We start from the raw sequence: 14,481 nt of genomic DNA on the forward strand, positions 1-14,481 counted from the left end.
ACATTTTTTTGTTTTCATTTTCATTATTTTTAACAGGAAGATTAATGTCTATGGTGCCTTCATAAGCTCAGATACTTTCAAGTTTAATTAGACATTTTTGTTCTTTCATAACTGGTATTATAGTCTAATTAAATTCGTTTAGAAAAGCTATAATCATCTAATAAATACCAATGGTTTGGGCTTATCACTCACAAAGGAAGGTTAATTAAAGAAATAATTATATTTTTCTTTTTGTTGTCTTATTACAATTGTATAAAATGAAGTCTGATACAAGGTACAAATTAGAATAAGATATATAATATATAGCAGACTGCAATGGATGGTAAATCAACTTTCTTTCAATATCATTAATATTTTATAGCAGGCATTTTCAAACTTAAAAATCTGACATTTATACAGCAATGTATGCATAATTTACCTCTTATATGTCATTTTCCTGAGATGAAAGTAGTTTTAAAATGCAAGGTCAAAAAAATGATTGCCCCTAACAAATAATAATAAAACAAGCTTAAGACACGTATCAGGAAGCAATTTTGCATGTTTTATTCTGTGGAACATTTAATATCTCATGTGTATCTTGGGATAAGTGTAAGAAACAAGGGAAAGGAAATCTTTGAGGTAGAGTGGAGATAAGTTCAAGGTATATAGATTGTTCCTTTGATTTAATGTCTGCTATTGTTCCCTGGTCAAAACACAGTCGGAGCTGTTCTTGTGGGACCCTGTGTCTTCTACATCTGATAAATGGCCTTACCAGGACAACCTCAGTCTCAGCAGGAAAGACATTGAACAAATTGTCAGCATGATTTACATACTAGTTGTCAACAGCATCTGGGTTGCTCTGTGAAAGAATGATGGGTAACAGATGTTCTGGGAAATGCTACCATCTGCCCTTTCTTAAAATACATCCCAAGTGAAACAATGCATTTGAATGGATGCCACAGAGATACCTTGCCTTTGGAGAGCCACATCAGCCTCAGTGTTTCAGTGCTACATGTAGCAACCACAAAAACAAAACAGTCTGAAGAGTGTGAATGCAGCCAGGAGAAGCAAGCCAATAGGCTTTTGGAAATCCCTTTAGGCTCAGTCACGCACTTTGAAAATAAAATGGTTCATGACTCCCCAAAGCCTGTACTAGAAAAATTCCTTGTTGTGACCTGGTGCTAACCTGTGTATACTTATCAAGTGGTCTGCAGAATTTTCAAATGTATAATGTTAATATCTGTACAAATTAAAAAAATATGTATCAGAAAAGTATGTACTCATTGAATGGGCACCTGAGGTTTTCTGCAGTAAATGTGCTCAGTAATGTAACACCAACCTTAGTGAGTGCACCATGTTTGAGTAATAGAGCCTGACCACAGGCAATATTCAAACAGAAAAGACCACCAAACACATATGCCATGATAGATCTCTCCAGAATGAATGATATAAGCAAGTTTTTCCTTTTATCTACATGTAAAACATATTTGTGTTTGCCAAACCAGATATACCATATTCAAAGAAATGTATAAAAATTCATCAGTATTTTTAAAGTTATCGCTCCTGTGTACCTTGTTATTAATCATGTAACTATCAAGCCTGTAATTTAAAGTACAAAACATCCATATCATGTTCTTTTCTGTTTGGATTTGACTTACATTCCTCATCTTGATGCTATCTAACACGAAGATATAAGTAGATAGAATAAGGTAAAATAAAAGAAAATGTATTATATTGAAATTCCAAGATGAAAGTCTTGGATTAGGTACTTTGGGTTCAAATGTAAGACTTGACATATGTTTGATCATGTTTTATTTTGTAAATATCTAATTTATTTTCCAGTGTTAAGTTTTCATATCCATTCCTCTCCTATCTCTCTAACTCCTGTTGTGTCTCTCCCAATTCTTCTTTTTAATTCAGAACCTCTTCTTCTATGAATACCTTACTGAGATGTGCTCATATTGAAGAAGTAGAAAGGATAGGGAAGGGATGGATTTGATAAAGTCGTGTATTCTATAAAATTCTCAAAAACGATAAAAAAATTGAACAAATATTCTTATTTGTTCATAAAATAAAATATTTTGCTTCTCTATGAGGAAGAATTCTGTGTAAATCTTATTAATATATTTAGGCTGATTTTCTTTTTGTTAAAAATATGACATATGCATATATAAATCATATAATAATATAAATATTGTTATTTTATCTTATATTTTATACTATTTTATTATCTTATATTTTATAGTAGAGCTGAATGACTTTCATATGATAATTACAAATTATCAGCCTAGTTTGTTACACTTAAATGTTTTTCTTTTACTGTTTAGAAAGGACAATATTGTGGTAACCAAAATATTAAGGTGATGAAAATATTTAGTGGGAGTCTGAACTTGGCTACTTATGAAGATCGAGTATTCTGAGAAAAATCACCTGTCCTCAGATTAACAAAAGGCCCTCAAAGAACAGAAAGATAAAGGAATTCCTTAAGATAAATGAATGCCTGAAAAGCAGGGCGCAGAGCATGTATGGTCAAATAGAAAGGCCTATTGAATATATAACTTAGACTTCTGTTTTATCTTACAACTTCAAAAGTTCATGTAGTTTATCCTTTAATCCCCTTTCGTTTACTTTCTTTTCTTTGATAAATTCTAAGAAGAAAGTGACAAATTGAATGAAATATTAAAGAATTAGTTATGCTCTACTCTTTTATTCTGTTCAGCCTTAGAAAATTAAGAGAATATCAGAGAACTAACAACTGTTACCCACTGTTGTAATCTTAATTCAATTCCTCACTTACCACAATGCCAATGAATATTGCTATAGATAAAGGAGGGCACAAATATCACCATGGCAATTCTTGTTCTAAGGTGGCCAGACACTGATGCATGTTGCATAGATATCCATTTTAGAGTTTGGATTGCGTGCCCAAATTATGAACACTCATTGCTCTTGCAAGGGACCTGGGTTCAAATCACAGCACTGGCATGAAACCTCACAATGGTCTTTAATTCCAGGCCTAGAAAATTCAACTCCCTCTTCTGACCTCACTTAGTACACATACATATATACCTGCATGCAAAACACACACACATACATACATACATACATACATACATACATACCATACCTGCAAAATAACAACATAATTAAATCTAAAAAATGAGGTATGTACAAATTAAGATTCTAGAAAATAATGCCATAATAATTTCATAGTCATTATTTTTATATATTTGTTTGGTTTGTCAGTATTAAACATAAGAATTCCCTAATCACTTACCCTAGAAAAGCAGGTACCACTTTGCTTTAAATTCCTATATCCTCTCTGCCAGTAATGTAAAACCAGATATTTCAAAACATCTATCTCAAGTTCTGTGTATACTATTGCCAAATGTAGAGACACATAATTCATACCACACAAGTCACAGCAAAGAGCACTGGAAACCAGCCCATCCAGAGTATAAGTTCTTTCCACGCCAATTCATCTCAGAAACATGAGATAGCCCGACCAAGCCCACTATAAATTTTCAGATGTTTCAATGAAGTAAATGCTCATGAAAATACACCTCAGAGGTCTTGTGATTTATTATAAGCAGTGCAAATGTGATGCATAGGTGTGAAAAAATGTATGTGTGTGCTTATTTTTGCTCTGTTTTAAGAGCCTGAATAGATTTCAGTGTGATTTGAATGTGTGTCCTTAAGAAGGTGTGACATTTTACATGAAATTCAGGTGTGTACTGCTGTTGCTTTAAACCTGATTCAAATCGAACAGATAACTTTTGTTCCCTGTATCTGGGAAGCATTTATTTTAGTGGCCCTTAATCTTGAATAGTACTGGTTTTGTTTTTGTTTTAAATCTTATTCACTCTTTAGAAATGTATGTTACTAACCTTTACTGTAGGATTAGTTAATTGTCAGGACCTCTGTTAGAAGGAAATCAGGAATGCAAAATGTACCATTTAGAACAGCAAAAGAAAAAGAAGTGGGAAAAAGAAAAGGAAGAAATATGTGTATCTGCTTTCAACAGCATTAAATTATTTTATAATTCATTTATTCAGTAATTAAATGAAAACCTAGTTCTTAAATTGTTGTAGCAATATTATTATAAGTCAATTTAAGTTATTAAATATTTTAAATGTAATGAGTTAAAATAATTTAATTATGTTGTACTTCAGGTGTGTGTTGAATTGCATCCAATATTATTTTGCATACATACTTTTTTGTGTGAAATAATTAGAATGCATCATTTTATGTAGTCTTTGCATCATTTTGCCCATACATAACAGCATATAAGATATGTAGGCACAGGATGTACAGCTGTTTTGATACAGGTATTTTATAGAACTTTCTTTCTTTTTTTAAAGTTTTACAACTCAGCCACTGCCTTGTCTCTCAGTTCTCTCTCCCACATTTCCTCATCCTGTTCTTCCTTCCCCTGTCTCTGAGACCAGACAATCCTCTGCTGTGTGTGTCAGGGGCCGAGGACCAGCTCCGGTAGGCAGACTGCTTGGTGGCTCAGTACATTTGCACACCTAGTTTAGGAAACAAAACAAAACCATTATTCTTTAGCAAAACTGCCTCTAGGGAGCAAATGAAAGGCTGAGACACTTCAATGTCTTCCTTGGACTTACTCTTTTTTAAGAACCTTAAATATTCCAAAGGTTAAGAAAGAGAGAAAATGCCGAGAGCAAAAGTAAAGATATTTTAGACTTTACTTATTCCTAGGCAAATTGATATGTCACATAATACTTTGAATTTTTAGTCTTGATAAGCAATCACAATCTTCATATCCCATAGTTTGCATACAATAATATACACTAGAAGAGACGTATCACTTGATGTGTCAAGGTATATTATATATGCTGTGTTAAAATTTTTTTACACAATGTTTGATCCTGTTTTTTCCCTTACCCCACACTCTCAGTTCCCAAGCTTCCTACGCATCCATCTATATACCTCACCCCACCAAACCAAAAACAACTCACACAAAAACAAAATATAACTTACACAACCACAAAAACTGAAAATCAAAGTAAACAAGCAAAAGGCAAATGAGACAAAAACAAACAAGCAAAAAGCAAAAGGGAACAAATAATACAAAACAACATACAAACAACACAAAAGTCTGTAAGGAAACCCAGCATGGAGTTCATTTTGGGTTGGCCCGTTTGGATGTTGGGCCTGCCCAGGACTGCAGTTGACACACCCGGTGACACTCCATTGGAGAAAACTAGATGGGATCCTGGCAGACAGAGAAAAATGTTATTTCACAAATACATTTCCCATTATTGTCATTATGTTCACCTAATTTCCAATTGCTTCTGGTTTGTATATTTCTTTTTGCATATTTAATTACCTAGTCTTTTTCCTTTTCTGGCTTTTTTCTTTCTCTCATATACTACATCACTGATCTCCTTCCTTTCCAACCCCCAGTCTTTTCCTTCCACCTCCCCTGTGCCCCAGATCCACCCTCTTCTGACCGCCTTCACAAAAGAGCAACACTTCCAGGGATAACAACCATAGAAGGCAAAACTGACACACTTCAATAAGACTAAACGTGTACTATCACTACAAAGCTGGACAAGTCAGCCCAGCAGAGGAAAGGTCCCACCAGTAGGCAAAACAGTCAGGGATAGCCCTTGTTCCCACAGTTAGGATTTCCAGAGGAATGGCAACCTTCTCAGCCCTAACATATATGCAGAGGACCCAGGTAAGACCCATACAGGCTGTCTGACCTCCGCGAGTTGCTGATTCTATGGGATCTGTTCTTGTGTTCCCGATCCCTCTGGTTCCTCTGATAATTCTTCTCCTGCCATCTCAGGACTCCACCTCGAGAGCTCTACCTTATGCTTCCCTGTGGCATACTACATCTGCTCACATAAGTTGCTGGCTGAAGTCTCTCTTGTCTCTTTGACCAGGATTCTGCTCAGCTCCATTCCCAGACCACTCTGCAGGCAGAACTAATTGCGGATTGAAGGTTTTGTGTCAGAGTTGGTGTCCCCATCTCGCCACTTGAGGCCTTTGCTTCTCTTACTTGCCCCACCCCCCACTTCTCTGAGTTCATACCACTTGCTTGAACTTTACAGTAGCAACTTGTAAACATTTCCTTCCACAAGAGGGATTCAATGCCATTAGAAGATGGATCTTGAAACAAATTAGCTTCTCCTAGTCATTCATCTTAAATCAACTGGTCTCTTGCCTTTTAACAACTCACCAGTTTCCAGTTGTCTGCAGTTTTATATCTACCAGCTTTCAGCTTTTTAACTCCATGGACACAGATGTCTGAATAACAATGAGCAGTTTGAGAGTGCAGATTGCCTGTCCCTTGACTATTGATTTCCTCTCAATGGGGCACATATGCCACTTTTCTGCTTTATGGATTGGAATATTCCACAATATTATAGGAACTCAGCCTAGACAAGAATCCTCTGGGTGGGAGAAGAGGGAGCACACATGCAAAAAAAATCTCTTGATGGGTGAAGGAAGTTAGTGCAAAGGCTATGTGTCTCCTCCTGCTTACGGTCTATCATCCTGGGAGGTTTTCTTTAAGCTTCTGAGAAATTCCATGTGTAAATGAACCTGTGTTAGATCAACAGTAAATCCTAGTAAACACTCTTCTATGCTGCTCTCTCCACCTTTATCAGTGTCAGTGATTTTGTGATGTCACAGCATCTTGAACTCTTCTCTCATGACTCTATTTTGTATTTTTAACCTTGGCTTTCATGGGAAATCACTTATAGCATGAAATGCCAGAGAAGTCAGTAATATGATGGCAAGCAAACTCAAGGACTGTGGAGATAATTCAGTAATGTGTTTGTCAAGTCAGAAGGAAGCCCTGAGCTTCACCCCAGAAGCCATGTTAAAATATCCCAGGGAGGAAGTGCTCCTGTGTAATCCACATGCAGGCAGAAATAGAAGAAAAGAAGGTATAGTCACACAAATCCTGAAGAATTTGCTTTTGAATGACAATGAAGATCACTTCATATTAAAGGAATTCTTCATCAGCCAGTGGCTACAAAAATAGTAAACACTTATCCATTGAGCATTGGACTTGGTTTGATGGACACTACTGAATGTGACTACATTGGTTGAACTCAACACAATACTAGCTTCTATAATGCTCTAATATTTCCAATAGATAGGACATATAGACAAAATCAAAACAACAAGGGTAGATCAGAAGTATTGAAATGAAAAAGGAAATGGACTTAATATTTTAACGAGGGAAAGCACAAGGAGTCTCAAACTTACACAAAGAACTACTGACAATTAAGTTTGCTGAGAGCAAGAGAATAGTCTTCCCAAGGAAATAACACACCAATTGACTATGTGATACTGAGTGCTAAACCTGAAAACATATATACAAATAACATCACACAAGTTGAGCAGGTTGTATTAATGTGTGTGTGTGTGTGTGTGTGTGTGTGTGTAGAAATATCTAACAAAAAAAGAGATAAAGGAGGGATATATTAAGGAATATATAAAAGGGAAGGAAGAATTTATGCAACCATATTTACCTCAAAAATAAAAAACGATAAAAATATATTCTAATAAATTGGAAAATTGAAAACCGCGGATCCCGGCCCGCAGCAGCTCTCTGCTCCCAGACCCCGTGAGAGAGAGAGACCCAACCGTCTGGTCAGGTGGGCACTCCTGAGGCTGCGGAGCAGAAGAGACCACCAACACTGCTCACCCCTGCCCACATCCCTGGTGCAAGAGGAAACTGTATAAGGCCTCTGGGCTCCCGTGGGGGAGGGCCCAGGAGCGGCAGGACCCCTGCCTGAGACACCTCCAGAACCTGAAGGAAACAGACCGGATAAACAGTTCTCTGCACCCAAATCCCATGTGAGGGAGATCTAAACCTTCAGAGAGGCAGACAAGCCTGGGAAACCAGAAGAGACTGCTCTCTGCACACACATCTCGGACGCCAGAGGAAAAAGCCAAAGACCATCTGGAACCATGGTGCACTGAAGCTCCGGGAAGGGGAGGCGCAGGTCTTCCTGGTTGCTGCCACTGCAGAGAGCCTGTGGGCAGCACCCTACGAGTGAACTTGAGCCTCGGGACCACAGGTAAGACCAACTTTTCTGCTGCAAGAAAGCTGCCTGGTGAACTCAAGACACAGGCCCACAGGAACAGCTGAAGACCTGTAGAGAGGAAAAACCACACGCCGGAAAGCAGAACACTCTGTCCCCATAACTGACTGAAAGAGAGGAAAACAGGTCTACAGCACTCCTGACACACAGGCTTATAGGACAGTCTAGCCACTGTCAGAAATAGCAGAACAAAGTAACACTAGAGATAATCTGATGGCGAGAGGCAAGTGCAGGAACCCAAGCAAAAGAATCCAAGACTACATGGCACCATCGGAGCCCAATTCTCCCATCAAAACAAACATGGAATATCCAAACACACCAGAAAAGCAAGAACTAGTTTCAAAATCATTTTTGATCATGATGCTGGAGGACTTCAAGAAAGACGTGAAGAACTCCCTTAGAGAACAAGTAGAAGCCTACAGAGAGGAATCGCAAAAATCCCTGAAAGGATTCCAGGAAAACATAAATAAACAAGTAGAAGCCCATAGAGAGGAGACACAAAAATCCCTGAAAGAATTCCAGGAAAACATAAATAAACAAGTAGAAGCCCATAGAGAGGAGACACAAAAATCCCTGAAAGAATTCCAGGAAAACACAATCAAACAGTTGAAGGAATTAAAAATGGAAATAGAAGCAATCAAGAAAGAACACATGGAAACAACCCTGGATATAGAAAACCAAAAGAAGAGACAAGGAGCTGTAGATACAAGCTTCACCAACAGAATACAAGAGATGGAAGAGAGAATCTCAGGAGCAGAAGAATCCATAGAAATCATTGACTCAGCTGTCAAAGATAATGTAAAGCGGAAAAAGCTACTGGTCCAAAACATACAGGAAATCCAGGACTCAATGAGAAGATCAAACCTAAGGATAATATGTATAGAAGAGAGTGAAGACTCCCAGCTCAAAGGACCAGTAAATATCTTCAACAAAATCATAGAAGAAAACTTCCCTAACCTAAAAAAAGAGATACCATAGACATACAAGAAGCCTACAGAACTCCAAATAAATTGGACCAGAAAAGAAACACCTCCCGTCACATACTTGTCAAAACACCAAACGCACAAAATAAAGAAAGAATATTAAAAGCAGTAAGGGAAAAAGGTCAAGTAACATATAAAGGCAGACCTATCGGAATCAAACCAGACTTCTCGCCAGAAACTATGAAGGCCAGAAGATCCTGGACTGATGTCATACAGACCCTAAGAGAACACATATGCCAGCCCAGGTTACTGTATCCAGCAAAACTTTCAATTAACATTGATGGAGAAACCAAGATATTCCATGACAAAACCAAATTTATACAATATCTTTCTACAAAACCAGCACTACAAAGGATAATAAATGGTAAAGCCCAACATAAGGAGGCAAGCTATACCCTAGAAGAAGCAAGAAACTAATCATCTTGGCAACAAAACAAAGAGAATGAAAGCACACAAACATAACCTCACTTCCAAATATGAATATAACGGGAAGCAATAATCACTATTCCTTAATATCTCTCAATATCAATGGCCTCAACTCCCCAATAAAAAGACATAGATTAACAAACTGGATACGCAACGAGGACCCTGCATTCTGCTGCCTACAGGAAACACACCTCAGACACAAAGACAGACACTACCTCAGAGTGAAAGGCTGGAAAACAACTTTCCAAGCAAATGGTCAGAAGAAGCAAGCTAGAGTAGCCATTCTAATATCAAATAAAATCAATTTTCAACTAAAAGTCATCAAAAAAGATAAGGAAGGACACTTCATATTCATCAAAGGAAAAAATCCACCAAGATGAACTCTCAATCCTAAATATCTATGCCCCAAATACAAGGGCACCTACATATGTAAAAGAAACTTACTAAAGCTCAAAACACACATTGCACCTCACACAATAATAGTGGGAGATTTCAACACCCCACTCTCATCAATGGACAGATCATGGAAACAGAAATTAAACAGTGATGTAGACAGACTAAGAGAAGTCATGAGCCAAATGGACTTAACGGATATTTATAGAACATTCTATCCTAAAGCAAAAGGATATACCTTCTTCTCAGCTCCTCATGGTACTTTCTCCAAAATTGACCATATAATTGGTCAAAAACCGGGCCTCAACAGGTACAGAAAGATAGAAATAATCCCATGTGTGCTATCGGACCACCACGGCCTAAAAGTGGTCTTCAATAACAATAAGGGAAGAATGCCCACATATACGTGGAAATTGAACAATGCTCTACTCAATGATAACCTGGTCAAGGAAGAAGTAAAGAAAGAAATTAAAAACTTTTTAGAATTTAATGAAAATGAAGGTACAACATACCCAAACTTATGGGACACAATGAAAGCTGTGCTAAGAGGAAAACTCATAGCGCTGAGTGCCTGCAGAAAGAAACAGGAAAGAGCATATGTCAGCAGCTTGACAGCACACCTAAAAGCTCTAGAACAAAAAGAATCAAATACACCCAGGAGGAGTAGAAGGCAGGAAATGATCAAACTCAGAGCTGAAATCAACCAAGTAGAAACAAAAAGGACCATAGAAAGAATCAACAGAACCAAAAGTTGGTTCTTTGAGAAAATTAACAAGATAGATAAACCCTTAGCCAGACTAACGAGAGGACACAGAGAGTGCGTACAAATTAACAAAATCAGAAATGAAAAGGGAGACATAACTACAGATTCAGAGGAATTTCAAAAAATCATCTGATCTTACTATAAAAACCTATATTCAACAAAACTTGAAAATCTTCAGGAAATGGACAATTTCCTAGACAGATACCAGGTATCGAAGTTAAATCAGGAACAGATAAACCAGTTAAACAACCCCATAACTCCTAAGGAAATAGAAGCAGTCATTAAAGGTCTCCCAACCAAAAAGAGCCCAGGTCCAGACAGGTTTAGTGCCGAATTCTATCAAACCTTCATAGAGGACCTCATACCAATATTATCCAAACTATTCCACAAAATTGAAACAGATGGAGCCCTACCGATTTCCTTCTACGAAGCCACAATTACTCTTTTACCTAAACCACACAAAGACACAACAAAGAAAGAGAACTTAAGACCAATTTCCCTTATGAATATCGACGCAAAAATACTCAATAAAATTCTGGCACCGAATTCAAGAGCACATCAAAACAATCATCTACCATGATCAAGTAGGCTTCATCCCAGGCATGCAGGGATGGTTTAATATACGGAAAACCATCAACGTGATCCATCATATAAACAAACTGAAAGAACAGAACCACATGATCATTTCATTAGATGCTGAGAAAGCATTTGACAAAATTCAACACCCCTTCATGATAAAAGTCCTGGAAAGAATAGGAATTCAAGGCCCATACCTAAACATAGTAAAAGCCATATACAGCAAACCAGTTGCTAACATTAAACTAAATGGAGAGAAACTTGAAGCAATCCCACTAAAATCAGGGACTAGACAAGGCTGCCCACTCTCTCCCTACTTATTCAATATAGTTCTTGAAGTTCTAGCCAGAGCAATCAGACAACAAAAGGAGATCAAGGGGATACAGATCGGAAAAGAAGAGATCAAAATATCACTATTTGCAGACGACATGATAGTATATTTAAGTGATCCCAAAAGTTCCACCAGTGAACTACTAAAGCTGATAAACAATTTCAGCAAAGTGGCTGGGTATAAAATTAACTCAAATAAATCAGTTGCCTTCCTCTATACAAAAGAGAAACAAGCCGAGAAAGAAATTAGGGAAACGGCACCCTTCATAATAGACCCAAATAATATAAAGTACCTCGGTGTGACTTTAACCAAGCAAGTAAAAGATCTGTACAATAAGAACTTCAAGACACTGAGGAAAGAAATTGAAGAAGACCTCAGAAGATGGAAAGATCTCCCATGCTCATGGATTGGCAGGATTAATATAGTAAAAATGGCCATTTTACCAAAAGCAATCTACAGATTCAATGCAATCCCCATCAAAATACCAATCCAATTCTTCAAAGAGTTAGACAGAAAAATTTTCAAATTCATCTGGAATAACAAAAAACCCAGGATAGCTAAAACTATCCTCAACAATAAAAGGACTTCAGGGGGAATCACTATCCCTGAACTCAAGCAGTATTACAGAGCAATAATGATAAAAATTGCATGGTATTGGTACAGAGACAGACAGATAGACCAATGGAATAGAATTGAAGACCCAGAAATGAACCCACCCCCCTATGGTCACTTGATTTTTGAAAAAGGAGCCAAAACCGTCCAATGGAAAAAAGATAGCATTTTCAGAAATGGTGCTGTTTCAACTGGAGGGCAACATGTATAAGAATGCATATCGATCCATCCTTATCACCCTGTACAAAGCTTAAGTCCAAGTGGATCAAGGCCCTCCACATCAAACCAGACACACTCAAACTAATAGAAGAAAAACTAGGGAAGCATCTGGAACACATGGGCACTGGAAAAAATTTCCTGAACAAAACACCAATGACTTATGCTCTAAGATCAAGAATCGACAAATGGGATCTCATAAAACTGCAAAGCTTCTGTAAGGCAAAGGACACTGTGGTTAGGACAAAACGGCAACCAACAGATTGGGAAAAGATCTTTACCAATCCTACAACAGATAGAGGCCTTATATCCAAAATATACAAAGAACTCAAGAAGTTAGACCACAGGGAAACAAATAACCCTATTAAAAAATGGGGTTCAGAGCTAAACAAAGAATTCACAGCTGAGGAATGCCGAATGGCTGAGAAACACCTAAAGAAATGTTCAACATCTTTAGTCATAAGGGAAATTCAAATCAAAACAACCCTGAGATTTCACCTCACACCAGTGAGAATGGCTAAGATCAAAAACTCAGGTGACAGCAGATGCTGGCGAGGATGTGGAGAAAGAGGAACACTCCTCCACTGTTGGTGGGATTGCAGACTGGTAAAACCATTCTGGAAATCAGTCTGGAGGTACCTCAGAAAATTGGACATTGAACTGCCTGAGGATCCAGCTATACCTCTCTTGGGCATATATCCAAAAGATGCCTCAACATATAAAAGAGACACATGCTCCACTATGTTCATCGCAGCCTTATTTATAATAGCCAGAAACTGGAAAGAACCCAGATCCCCTTCAACAGAGGAATGGATACAGAAAATGTGGTACATCTACACAATGGAATATTACTCAGCTCTCAAAAACAACGAGTTTATGAAATTCGTAGGCAAATGGTTGAAACTGGAAAATATCATCCTGAATGAGCTAACCCAATCACAGAAAGACATACATGGTATGCACTCATTGATAAGTGGCTATTAGCCCAAATGCTTGAATTACCCTCGATCCCTAGAACAAACGAAACTCAAGATGGATGATCAAAATGTGAATGCTTCACTCCTTCTTTAAATGAGGAAAAAGAATACCCTTGGCAGGGAAGGGAGAGGCAAAGATTAAAACAGAGACTGAAGGAACACCCACTCAGAGCCTGCCCCACATGTGGCCCATACATATACAGCCACCCAATTAGACAAGATGGATGAAGCAAAGAAGTGCAGACCGACAGGAGCCGGATGTAGATCGCTCCTGAGAGACACAGCCAGAATACAGCAAATACAGAGGCGAATGCCAGCAGCAAACCACTGAACTGAGAATAGGTCCCCCGTTGAAGGAATCAGAGAAAGAACTGGAAGAGCTTGAAGGTGCTCGAGACCCCAAAAGTACAACAATGTCAAGCAACCAGAGCTTCCAGGGACTAAGCCACTACCTAAATACTATACATGGACTGACCCTGGACTCTGACCTCATAGTTAGCAATGAATATCCTAGTAAGAGCACCAGTGGAAGGGGAAGCCCTGGGTCCTGCTAAGACTGAACCCCCAGTGAACTAGACTATGGGGGGAGGGCGGCAATGGGGGGAGGGTTGGGAGGGGAACACCCATAAGGAAGGGGAGGGGGAGGGGGATGTTTGTCCGGAAACCTGGAAAGGGAATAACACTTGAAATGTATATAAGAAATACTCAAGTTAATAAAAAAATAAATAAATTGGAAAATTTAGAAGACATTCATAAAATTTTAGATATATATATTACCTATTGAATTTAAATGAAGAAAATATAGACAAGTTAGAGATATATATAACAAGCCATAGGAGCATATTATTATTGAAATGTGCATTAACTAAAAAACACTATGGCCCTGGCGATTTGTTTTGGAAATCTACCAGAATTTACAAAAGAGCAGCTATTAACTACAAATTTCTACATAATAAAATAGGAAGAGGAGGAATTTGTCTGATTTTTTTTGTTTTGTTTTGTTTTTGCAAAGGCAGTCAGACAATAACTCCTCCCTAAAATAAAATGCGGCTAATCTCTTAAAGAACCTGAATGCTAACACTTTCAATAAAAGTTAAGCTAGCTAAATTTTACCTTATATCAGTGTTAACAAATG

The 14,481-nt window shown here is 37.8% G+C and overlaps 1 long non-coding RNA gene across 1 annotated transcript in view; it reads right to left on the minus strand.

Annotated features, from left to right (window-relative positions):
* Positions 1-4,288: 4,288 nt before the first annotated feature.
* The window catches only part of LOC102553734 (uncharacterized), a 39,481-nt gene continuing 29,288 nt past the window's right edge, over positions 4,289-14,481 (minus strand). The window contains exon 3 of the long non-coding RNA XR_015671186.1: positions 4,289-4,508. This is a non-coding gene — a long non-coding RNA (uncharacterized LOC102553734). The remainder of the gene's footprint in view (positions 4,509-14,481) is intronic.

This window comes from Rattus norvegicus, chromosome 2 (genome assembly GCF_021556685.1).
Source record: "Rattus norvegicus strain SHRSP/BbbUtx chromosome 2, alternate assembly SHRSP_T2T, whole genome shotgun sequence".
Classification (NCBI taxonomy): domain Eukaryota; kingdom Metazoa; phylum Chordata; class Mammalia; order Rodentia; family Muridae; genus Rattus; species Rattus norvegicus.